General features: G+C 30.2%; 1 pseudogene; it reads right to left on the bottom strand.

Annotated features, from left to right (window-relative positions):
• Positions 1 to 2,421: 2,421 nt before the first annotated feature.
• Positions 2,422 to 4,509, bottom strand: LOC121117567 (small ribosomal subunit protein uS5 pseudogene; annotated as a pseudogene).
• Positions 4,510 to 12,471: the final 7,962 nt, after the last annotated feature.

Genomic DNA, 12,471 nt, shown 5'->3' with positions numbered 1-12,471 from the left:
TGATGAAAATTATACATGATTCAGCTTTTTGTGTCTTATTATTTTTTAAAGATGATGTAAGTTACTCTAAGAATTATTATTGTTGATCTGAGGAAAAAATTATAATGCGACTTACAATGCAGAATAGTTGAAAAGAAAATTAATGCATAAGTAACGTGTTGTGTGAAATATCAATATTTATTTTTCCTTCTATTTACTATAAAATAAGTGGATATTTCATGTAATATTTTCATTTTCTAGGGTTGTTAAAGATTTAGAGTGAAAATAAGTTCTTTTTGATTAAAAAAATACAATTAGTAAAGTGTATGTTAAATTGAGCAATGTTTAGAGGTAGCTTTTCTACTTTAAAAATTGATAACAAAAAATTATCATCAATATTTTTATGTTTTGTTATGCAATATATATTTATTCACTCATAATTTTTTTAACATAAGATAATTTATATCATAAAAATAACAGTTTCTACTTTATGAAGCGTTATTATACAATATACATGTTAATAAATAGTACTCATATTTTCTGAGTAATATGTCTGAAATACGAACGTAGCCTAGATAGAGATTTGTTTTTTTCGAGTCTGGGCACATCTTTCGACGTTCTTCAACGGTTTGTAATTTGAATTGAAGCTGCGATTCGTCAGTTGTTAACAACCCCTGTATTATTTGATGGGTGTCACACCCCTTTTTGTTTAGTTATTGACAAATTTAAGAGCATCAATTATTTCAAGGGATTTCTTATAATCATAGTTACTTGGGAACCATTTAGGATTGATTTTTAAAAACTCTTCTGGGAGTTGTAGTATCTGAAATATATATTTTCTCTTGTTTGGATAGCAAAGTCTTCAATTTTTTGGGGAGATTTTTTCCCATTAAATTTTGGTCTTATTTTTCATTTCCCATAATAGTAAATTTTTGGATGATTAACTGACTCGACTATAAATAGAACCAAACCAACAAACTCTTCAGATAAATACCATATATGCTCAGAACATTTTTGAGATGACATTTTTGAAATAGACTATAGATTTCGCAATAACGATGTTGTGAGTTCAAATCATTAAATGGAACATCTGAGGCTGTAGGAAGAGAAATCCATGCTTGCAAGCATATTCACACAAATAAGAGATGAGAATATTTTTGTTCCTCTTTCAAAGTAAATTTAAACTGCTACTTAAATAAATAAAAATTAAAACATACAACACTTTAGAAAACCAACGAGCATGATGCATTGGCCTGGGAGACATAAATTTTATTCCACATTTTGTAGTACCACTAAGGAATATCATTGCGAGTTCCATAAATTATTTATAATAATCTCTTGGGAGAATTCGTTGAATATATTGGTTGGCAGAATTTATAATTTATTGTCGTATATCTGCAGTGTGGTATGTTATTTCACTGTTTACAATTCCAGGCTCATAACTAGTTGTATCTATCGATTGCACCTTTTTGGAATCTTTTTAAGAGTAGAACATGCGAAGAAAAGATATTGCCCATAGATGATTTTAGGGATGAAGGCAACTCATTTTCAGTCAATATATAAGTCAATAAAATATAACTTTGAAATCTTTTCATAGTCTCCTTATCTACACTACTTTTGTAAAATAAACTATAACCCTACTTATATTTTCCTATATTAAAAAATATTCCAGTGAAATGTTTTCTTTTTATCTTTGTTTAAATCAGTAACCGGGGTGATTAATTTGTAATGAAACTACAAAGTATTGCGTAGTATTATTTGATACAAAATATTCTTCAACTATTATAATTAATCATTATAATACGAGGATATTACCATACCAAGTGGATTTAATTTGTAAACACAATTACGTCAGATGTGCATATCAGGAATGATGTTTCATGGACAGCAATTAGAAATTCGGGACACCTAAAAAGACCAATATATGGTACATATTTTACATGCCAATTTAAGGACCGATACAATCCAAACGAAGAGTTATGTTTTTAAGGAGGAAAACGGGAAAGAGTAAAAATACGTTGTATTTATATTAATTTCATATTCAGCTATTTTACATTATAATTCATATTATGATTTCTTTTTACAAACAACATAAACATTTCTTAGAGAAAATTAAATAAAATTTCAAAAATTAATAAAAATAAAAGCTGTATTGTAAACTGTTTTCAAGTCAATCGAAAAAAAAATTATTTTTCGGGAAAAATAATCAATTTTGAAACCTTCCATTTTATATAAACTTTTCCAATTGTGTTTTCGTATCAAAAGAAACGGATATTGATTGACCTGGCGAATTGGATATTTCAATAAAAGGAAAATAGGAAATACCCTGTACAATCTACATAGATCATTCAATGTAGATGTTTCTGATTTTTATGGATTATGAATGTAATACCAAGTATGTAGAGATAATTGAGTGTTTTAATTCAATTATCCTAGAAAATTTTCTGTTGAGTAACCTAGGGGGACTTTCAAAAATCACGTGGCCATATGGAGAAGAAGAAAGGGGGTAAATTAAAAGCACGTTTGTTAGTACAAGTCTGCATAATCGATTACCTCTTGATAAGAATACTTCTTCAAGACAGTTTTCTTCCATAGATACGGTGCAAGATAATTGTAGTTCTTTGCAATGGCAACATAAGTTGCCTTAGCAAAAAATTTCAAGGTTCCAGTTAATTAACAGCTGAGGTGTAACAATTTGTAATACCTGTCATTACAAAAAAGTGATCATCCATGCATGGGACTTTATGAAGCTTACCAATAGTATTACCCCATAAACTTCTTTGTACTGGGACAGTAGAACGTTTGGCCAAAATTGATTGACCTCAAATAGGAGTGGCAACCTATATTTTACTAAAATTTCGACGTAACTATTGAAGTCCCCAAAAGCTACAAAGGGATTGAAACGTGTTCGCTGATCATCCAAAGTTTTTTTCTAGATAGTATAACTTTGAGAACTTCATCCTTTAAAGAGAGGAAAAGACGTAATTTTAATTAATTTTTTTAAACTCATTGAATGCAAGAGAAAAGAGGTAAATTTACTCCAAGGACTTGATTTTCTTATCCTTGACCAAACGGGCTTACCTTGTGACTGGAACCCATTGTTTTTCCTCTTTACTACGTCATACCCCCCCCAGACAATTCCAGATTTATGGACGTTACATTCAGAGATAAATTTGTAAACTAAGGTCAGAATTAACAAGCTATTGATTAGAATTAGAAAATTGAATATACATATTTTAGTTACACATATTGGTATAAAAATAAGCCTGCAATATAAAATCTTTTAAACCCTTAAATTTTGAGAGAAGTGACAAAATACCCAGCGTTAGGGATGTTACGGAAATGGGCAAGGTTTTTGGACTCACTGAACACATGATGAAAACTCTGTGAATTTATCTTACAAAGACTAACGATGTTAAATATCGTTTGGTAGGAAAGGGTTTGAGGTACCCAAAAAATCATATTTTGAAAAACTTTTTTTTTATGTTAAAGACAGAATCAGAAAACATTGCCATTAAGGATGTTACATTTTTGCGTTACGGATGTTACACGTTTAAAATGGACAAAAAAAAAAACATCATAAAAAGTGTTTTTCCTACATATATTTAACTTCAGTGGCCCATTTAAAGGTTCAAACCAGTCTGGAGAGCCGACCCTTGTTTAATTATATAGCTTAATTTTAAATGAGAAAATAAAAAATAATGGAACCAACAACACCTCATTTTTTCGTAGCAAATGAATTTTGGTTCCTGTGTTGTCTTTTTGTGGTTCTGGTGGTTGAAGAGAGTAATACGTGTAGGTATCAGTGTTGGGGTTCGGTCTGGAAATCCTAGATCGGTCTGAGACCGTTATATTTTTGTCGGACCGAATTAGTTCGACCCAACAAAAAACAAGGTCTGAACCGGTATCATATAAAAATTCGCTCTAGATCGGTCCAAAAGAAAAATTCGGTATAGTTCGGTCCCAAAAAAATTGGTCTAGACCTGTTTTACAGATAATTTGTTTATAACATGACATCATATGATTTTTCAAGTAGAATGACGTTATACGAAGTTTAAACAGAGTTAGCTCGAATTAATTTTGATCCCACCGTCCCTGATATGTATACAGTATTTCATCTAGAACTTATCGTATACTATTAAGATTTAAAAAAAATGAATGACAGTTTATCAAGAAAAAAATATTGGTCTCTCATAATATATGAGACCGAAAAAAATCGGTCCATAAATTGAGACTGAAAAAAAATCGGTCCATAGAATGAGACCGAATCAAAGTCGGTCCACAGATTGAGACCGCAGTCTGGTCAGAAAAATTGGTCCCATTTGGTTTAAAAAAAATCACTTAAGACCGAACCAAAAAAAAAAATCGGTGCTGAACTGAGTCTCAACACTAGTAGGTAAGATTTATAGCAGTAGAATACATCCTGTGTTTGAACCGTCGCCATGTCACAACCTCGACTTGAGACACATCTTCCCACTTACCCTCCAGCTCCTGTATGTATGTGAAGCTCTTAATCTCCTCAGGAGTCATCTATTCGATTGTGATGTTTGGGCATCTCTTTACAGCGACTCTTGCAAAATGGGCGGCAGAGTTGATTATTCCCTGTCGGCTGAACAAAGCTGTGCTAACATCCCACTTCACTGTGCCTCCCACATCGTCGACTGCCCCCCAAAAAAAAAAGAAGAATTAATCGTTATTAGCTCTTTACCGTATTCATAAGATGCATTCCATAATGTAATATATCTACCAATTAGTATATTTATTTACAAATACAGTAATTTTAGTATGCTTGATCTTATATAATTATAGCTGTGTCGACAAGTAACGTCCGTAAGGCTCGGAAATAATTAATAAAATATAAGATCAGGATGACAATTGTGGAGAATATGTCCTTTATATAAAAGTTAGCTTTGCTTGGAAAGATTGGTTGACATTGCTTTCAAAATGCATGGTTTATAACAACTTTTCCTAAAAAACGTTATGGACATTCCATGATAACTAATTTACATATTGACACAACATCCCTTTTTGATGAAAAATAACCTTAGAAAACATCCGTAGGAGATTATTTTTTGCCATACTGCCCATTAAGAAAGTCATACAATTTTATACACTGAAAAATAAATGCTTACAGTATTGCGTCTCTGTAAGTCGTCGTCTGTTGCATAATCTGTAAGATTTTTTGGTATTTATGGAAGTACAATTCTGGAGCACCCTGTAAATAGAGGGGGGGGGGAGATTAGTCCTATAGTTTGTCAATTTTCAAAATAATGGAAGATATTTTTGATAAATGAGTCTAATAGTATTAAATAATCTGATATGTGCAAATACTACAAACAGTTGTAAGCATAAATCAAATTTTGGCAAAGAGGAATGATTAAGTTTTCTTTTGATTTCCATATATTTTTGCAAAGTTGCAAAAAAAATATTAATATTTTCAGCATGAATGCTTTAAATAAACATTTACCATATCTCAAAATAAAAAGAATACACTCAATTAATTAATATGGGAATGCAAAATTGAAATTGTTTAGAATCAAATTATTGAAGGTTTTACCAATAGTTTTCCAAGCTAAAATTATAAACGTTTATAGTAGTGTTGGATTATAGACTGCAAATTTTAGACTGGTCTGAGACCATTATGATTTTAACCGACCATACTAATTTGGTACTTACAGAAGATGGGGTTGGACCATATCTAACGACAAACCTAAAAGACATCCGTGACTTACTTTTGGGTTGCAGGTTGTTTATTGTAAAACATTATTGTAACACGCTTCTGAAAATAATAATAGTAGTTTAAAATGAGTTTGATTATTCAGTTTTGAATTTTAATAATGGCGTTGGCAATAGTATAAGAAAAGCAAATAGTAAGAGTGGAGAGTAGTGGCACAACTTTCACAAATTGAGCCATCTCTGAATTTTAGTGCACCGACACTATAGATTTGCAAAAGTATATTTTAAAAAAAAACCTTTGGTACGTCATTTTTTTAATGACAATAACTTCAGAGATCTTTTTCACATATTGAAAATCTTCTCCCCGCTGGTAGATTAACATTTCCTAAGGCGTTTTAATTAAAGTTTGAATGTTGTAGTATACACTATTCTATCTGAAGGCAGAATTTTAACAATCATAATAATTGCTTATTCAAAAATAGAAAACAGAACAGTGTGTAGTGTGACTTTATTCGTATAATCTTGAAAGATTTTGATCCTAAAGACTGTGAGCTCTTGGCTATCTTGGTCACTCAAGAAACAAATTCTGAGAATTGAAGTTCTTTGAATTAAGCATCTGAATGAGGATGAGGAGAGTCAATCCATACTAATCTAGAAAATCATTCTGAAGAAATTTGGAAAACTAAGGCAAAGAGACGAATAGATTGATTCGTTTTAATGGATTTAAATCCAATTTTTATTTCGAGTATTACTAGCTAGAAGGACTTCATAGGTTTCTTATTTCTTCAAAATAGTAGATTTTTGAAATTAACTTCTTGTCCAACTCATCTTTGGAAGAACCATTTTCAGTGCAGGAATATTTTTAATTTAATTATAAACTTAGTAAAATCACTTTCATAACGTTTCAAATAATAATAATTAATAAAATGATTGGTCTTTTGTCAACAGGTGACTGAACTTCGTCTGAATTTCTTCTATAGCTAGTAAGTAGTAGTCTTAGGCTGAATAATCATTATTATTATTCAGGGAGTTGTATTATTCTTCCATGGCGCTACTCACTATCGCTGTGTTTACTAACTAAGATAAGTAAACATCTATCATATCCTATTATAAGGAATTATATGCCTCATGTGATGAAATTTTCATAGGGAGATATTATTTGTGCCAATAAACCACTCCCTAAGTATTTCCATCGACCTAATTTGCCTGGTCACTACCTAAGAAATAAATCAGATATATTTTTTCAACGAAGTAGCACTGCTTAAAAAACATAATACGACTACATACATATGCAATATGCATTATCCCTGTCTATATACCTAGCTTTGTATTGAGTAATAGAAAGAATAATCTTACAATAGACATAATGTTGAATACACTAAAATAAGAAGTAAATAATATTTTATATTTGTAGATAACCTACATACCTAATATATATTTGAAAATTAACATCCTATTCATACGGCCATACAATTATGCATAAACGATTGTAAATCATTCTACTCAGTTAGCATTGCTACTATAATGATCAATAGGATTTTTGATTTGAACAATTCAAAATCATTAATTGTCGATTTTAGAATAAAAAATGGACTCATGTGGCCATTTACAAATCACATGGCAACCTAGAGGGGAGGAAGGATCTGCCTACAACCACCTCTGTACATACAAGCTGTTCTTGGGAGGGGTGAAGAAAATGTCTACGCAAAAAATATGGTGGGGTGGTATATAATTATGGGGAAAATGAAACCAGTGGCTTATTGATGACCCCTTTCAGTGGTTCTTGTAATTAGTTAATTAATTTGGAACATTGAATAATTGTATGTAATACCTAGAAATGTGAAAATGGTATGACTCCACATGAATGTAACTCAAACAGAAACATATATGTTGGCAACTTTGACAGACAATATATTTGCTATAACTGATGTCATTGTTTTTTTTTTTTTTTTTGGAATTGGTAGTCAGAAGAATCAATTTTCTTTTGCTTAGGAGTTGTCATAATTATTTAATTCCTGAGTAGTGAACTTGCTTTCCTAAATAGATTAAATTATATTTCATGATTGAACATCTGTGTGTGCTCATAAAAGACGGAATGTAACTCTGAGGATTTATTATGGGGTTATAATTATAAGTTCTAGTTCGACTCAGAGTTGAATTTGGAGTAATTCTAGTAAATGTCCTTGTTTATATCCTTTTCTCCTTCCTCCATTGTCACAGCTAATTTCAGCTGATCTTATGAAACGTCATGAGCATTATTTTTTTCTCTCCTCCAAAATATTGATGTTGATTTTCGCCTCCTTCTTTTTAACACGCCCATTCTACACAAGATTTTCATAATTGGCATTAACTATAAAAAGGATAGTTTTCATTGCTCGAAAATACGTTTGATTTTTTAAAGTAGGGGGAAAAAATTAATAAGAGTACAAATATCTTGTAGGTTGCTAACATAAACTTATTTTGATATATGTATACTCACAAAGATTTACACAATTTTTACATCCCCAAGTATTTCATATGATTTTGATTTATATATTAATTAATATAAATCAAGAACGTTTGTTAAGAATTCATGTCATTTCATACTCAGTCATGGATTCTTCTAAGGATAAAATTATCACTTCTATGTATAAAATAATAAATAATTGTTCTCGAAATAAAATTAACAGTTGACAATAAAAAAAATAGAGAAAATTAGCTTCTATATATTTATCCAAAATTTTCCTTTCCCTTTTGATAGTCAAATTTGGAGTGAAATAAAAAATTCAATGTGCTTATTAATTATTATTATCTATTTTGAAGATTATAATGTGAATTTTAAAGAAGGGACACTATTATGATTTCAGAATTTGTTGTTTTTCAATATTACCATATTTTTTTGCTCACCTGAATTTCAACTATTTTTACATATATCAAATAAAAATCATTACTTCAATAATAAAGTATGATAAAATAGTCTATCCCAAAATTAAACTTGCTTAAGTATTGTGAGCATTTCTTCCGGTTATTTTCACAACACTTTATTTCACTCAAAGAGTCTAATATTCGAAGCAGTTTTCAATTTCAGAAATATTTTGTGATGAGGTTGTCGTATTGGCTAATGACTTTGTTTTGTTTTTTAGGCTTTCTTTTGAGGCCTGAGTAAACAAAAAATAGCTGGGATAAGAGGGGCAAAAATCCAACTATGTTTTCTTTCATGTGAGTTCCCCGATTACAGGAACTTATGTTTATGATAGTTCAAGTTCTTAAAAACCTTAAACAGTTATACTTATAATTGGAGATGGGGAAAAAACTATGTTTAATCTGTGTAAAATCTCTCTTAGACCATTAAGATTTTTAGTGGACCGAACTAATTCAAATAAGTTCAGTTTGGATTGATCTCAAAGAAAAATTCGGTCTAGTTGGGTCCCAAAGAAAAATTTTGGTTCTAGATTTACCCCACAAAAAAATTGGAATGAATCAGTCTCGTTTAAAATTCGGCTTATACCGACTCTTTAAATAAATAGTCATTATTATGGTTTAAAATTGTTCAAAAGGTGTTTTATAAATCATATTTTGTGGAACTCATAATATCAGAAAATAGAAGAAAATTGGTTCATATATTGAGACCAAAAAAACACGTTTATAAACGTTAAAATTGCAGTTCAAATCAGTAACGAAAAAATCACTTACCACCAACCATAAAAAAACTGTGTTGACCCCAGTCTCAACAGTATTATTTTGTGTATTTTTTTCATTGCAAAGAATATAATTGAGACATTATTTTAACTCATTTATATTGTCAAAAATATATATTCAATAAACAGAAAAGAATGATGAGATCTATTATGGTTATGATTGAAGATTTTGTCAAAAGAAAACTTTCCACAAAACACTTATGTACTTTTATAAGAGAAAAATAATTATTACGAAGAGAGTAAACGATTTTTTTTTTTCTTTTAATCAATATCAATTTATTTTAAAACTTGAAGGATAGAGTAATTCCTGCTTATACCCTTTTGATTATTACGGAGTGACAACTTGTGTTTATTTACTTTATCTCCTATCTGCTAGCAGCTATTTCAATAAATGCGATGTCATGACAGCTAAGCTGCTCACCTATAAACATCCTTAAAATTGTCCATGTGAATACTCAAATGCTCAAGATATATAACCTAAAAGATGGATTAACTTCATTAAAAAAATTTGGGTACAAATTTGTCATAAGAAAATTGGGGACCATTATCATAATAAATTCCCCAAAGAAATCCAAATCTTGTCAATCAGAACAATACATGTCAGAGAGTAGCCATTCTTTAGATATTAGTTATATGTGCAGCCACAATACATTAGACCCGGCATCGAACCTAATCAAGACAACACGAACATTTACTTTCGAAAAAATCTAAATTTAATTTTCCCGCTCATTAAAGGGAATACAGTGTGTATTTACTTAACCTTGATTGTTTTTGTCCATTCTACACCACCAAAACTTTTTCTTGCATCCAATTTTTAACGGCTTAATAACTCATTCCTCCCAATACTTTATAATATTGAACATTTGAGGGTTGTTTAAAAAGTCTGGGACTACTGGTGCGTCTCGAAGTTATATTTCCTGACTATTCCTACAGACGTAAATAATAAAAATATGTAAAAAATGTCAGAAAAAATAACTATTGTCTAAATTAAATAAAATTTGACAAACCCTTCTTCTATTGATATATTATTTTTTAAATAAGAAATGAATATATAAGTTTAAGAATGTCATAACATTAATAAAACATGTCAAAATTATTTTTCATAAAATTGAAAAAGTATTCTGACGTTTTTAGACCCGCCATTTTTGAACTAGATCCTATGATAAAAGCTATAAATATTAATTTTAAAAGAATAATATTATAAGAAAAATAAAGCAAGATATCTTATATATCATCATAATTCTCGTTAAAATCGTTTTAAATCACAAAACGAATTAGAATTTTGTCGTCTTGAAGTTATGAATTACTCAAATTTACTTCATAAGTTTTTAGTTATGGAAAAAGAAGCTAGACACATTTTTTTCTTCCCAGAAATTGTATACGTCATGGACGTGAAGTTATTCACCTAGGCTGTTTTGTTTAACATAAAACAATTTTAAGAGTTTGGCCTTTTTGATAGAGCTTTCTTCCTCTCCAACGTTTCGGAATTGCTGACGGCGTTAGACGGTGGACCTAGAGACGTCCAACTGCTTGGAGTGTGCGAATGGAAATTTCTCAATCAATTTCGAATGAAATTTTCTCGACTTATGCGTTTGCTAGAGAGCTCAAGTTTTTTTGTTTTCTTTGTAACTAATTGTTAATGCTCTAAAGATGAATCAATTTCAATCACTCAACCTTCATTAATTATTGTATTAGTAAGTGTTTAGATTTCAATGGACCACAACTGGAAAATTACTTTTTTTTTTATACTCTAAATGTGAGTTACCATATCTATCGTGCATACATCAAGGCAGGCAGTGCTTGGGGTTTCCCTTAGATATTGGATTTTTTGTTTAAGCTTAGAAAATGTATGGAATCACGGGATTTTCATACATTATCTTATTATAAAGCAAATTTTATCTGTCTGAATGTCAAAAAACATTCACAGGATTAGTGTTTCCTGATGTATATGATATACATATTTATATAATTATTCATATGATTTTTTTAAATAAATTAACTTTCACATACGTTTTGTATGTAGCATGATACAAGGAACACTTTTTTGTTAGTGAACGATCTATAGACTAAAGTACTTATCTGTCATTACATTATTTTATTTTTTCTCAAAATCTTATTTTTATTCTTGAGGAGAAAACACCTATGAATTGATATAAGTATTGCTTAACTACGTTTGTGTGTGTGTGTGCTCAAAGAAAAACGGTAGAGTAACACTGAGAATTTCTTGGGAATAAATAATTTCAAGTGATTTAAATATAGTTATTAAAATGTTAAAAATCAGTTTTTTAGTCATTAAAATATTCTACGACTTTATCTTTGAAAACAGGGCTATATCAGGTATGTTTATATTGTTGATTAAGCAATTAAGTTGAATGCTAAACTAGAAGGAATGCCTTGAAGTGTTGTTAAAAATATTTTGTGCTGGAGTTTTGCTAGGATTAAATGTGTATGATCGTAATATATGAAAATAGCTCATATTAAAATCTTTAACATCAATCAACCTTGCAAATCTAGAAACATGATCCCTAATTCCTAATACCCTATTTGTACCGAATGAATCAAAGTTTATTTACTGATTAACTCAATAAAATTCTAGAAACTGGGATTTGTTTGAATAATTCCAAATTTGTTCCAAACTGTGATGTTTCTTGAAGACCACTAAATACAGAAAGCAACAGACTGGAAGAAGAGCATGTAAATATTGACTACTGCATTGGGGTTACAATCATAAATTCACCAATATTTATAAGGAATTAACGACTAAAATTGGTAGGTACTACTAAAATAATAAAAGATGATAATACATATACAGGGTTCGGAAGCAAAACGTGGACTCTTAATAAATGCTAATTATGTAATTAAAATGGAGAGGTTTTGTGATTTTCCCTGCACATTCCGAATTTCCTGTCCTTTCTGCATAAGTAAGTAATAATAAATAATTCTCAAATCTTTCATCATGAGTGAGTAAGAAGCAAAAAGGCATAGGATCTCGGACCTTCTTGATGTCAAAATTGAGGTGGCAGAGATTATGGACATTGTGAAGTGCTCCAGGAGCACTTCACTTTTTCAAGGTAGCCAAGATGAAAAAGGATGGACAAGACCTCTCAAGGAAAGAAAGATGTAGGGGGACACAACTTGA

The sequence above is a fragment of the Lepeophtheirus salmonis genome, chromosome 5, assembly GCF_016086655.4.
Source record: "Lepeophtheirus salmonis chromosome 5, UVic_Lsal_1.4, whole genome shotgun sequence".
Taxonomy (NCBI): Eukaryota; Metazoa; Arthropoda; class Copepoda; order Siphonostomatoida; family Caligidae; genus Lepeophtheirus; species Lepeophtheirus salmonis.
Note: the sequence above shows the minus strand (reverse complement) of the source record. Positions and strands in the feature narration are given on the sequence as shown.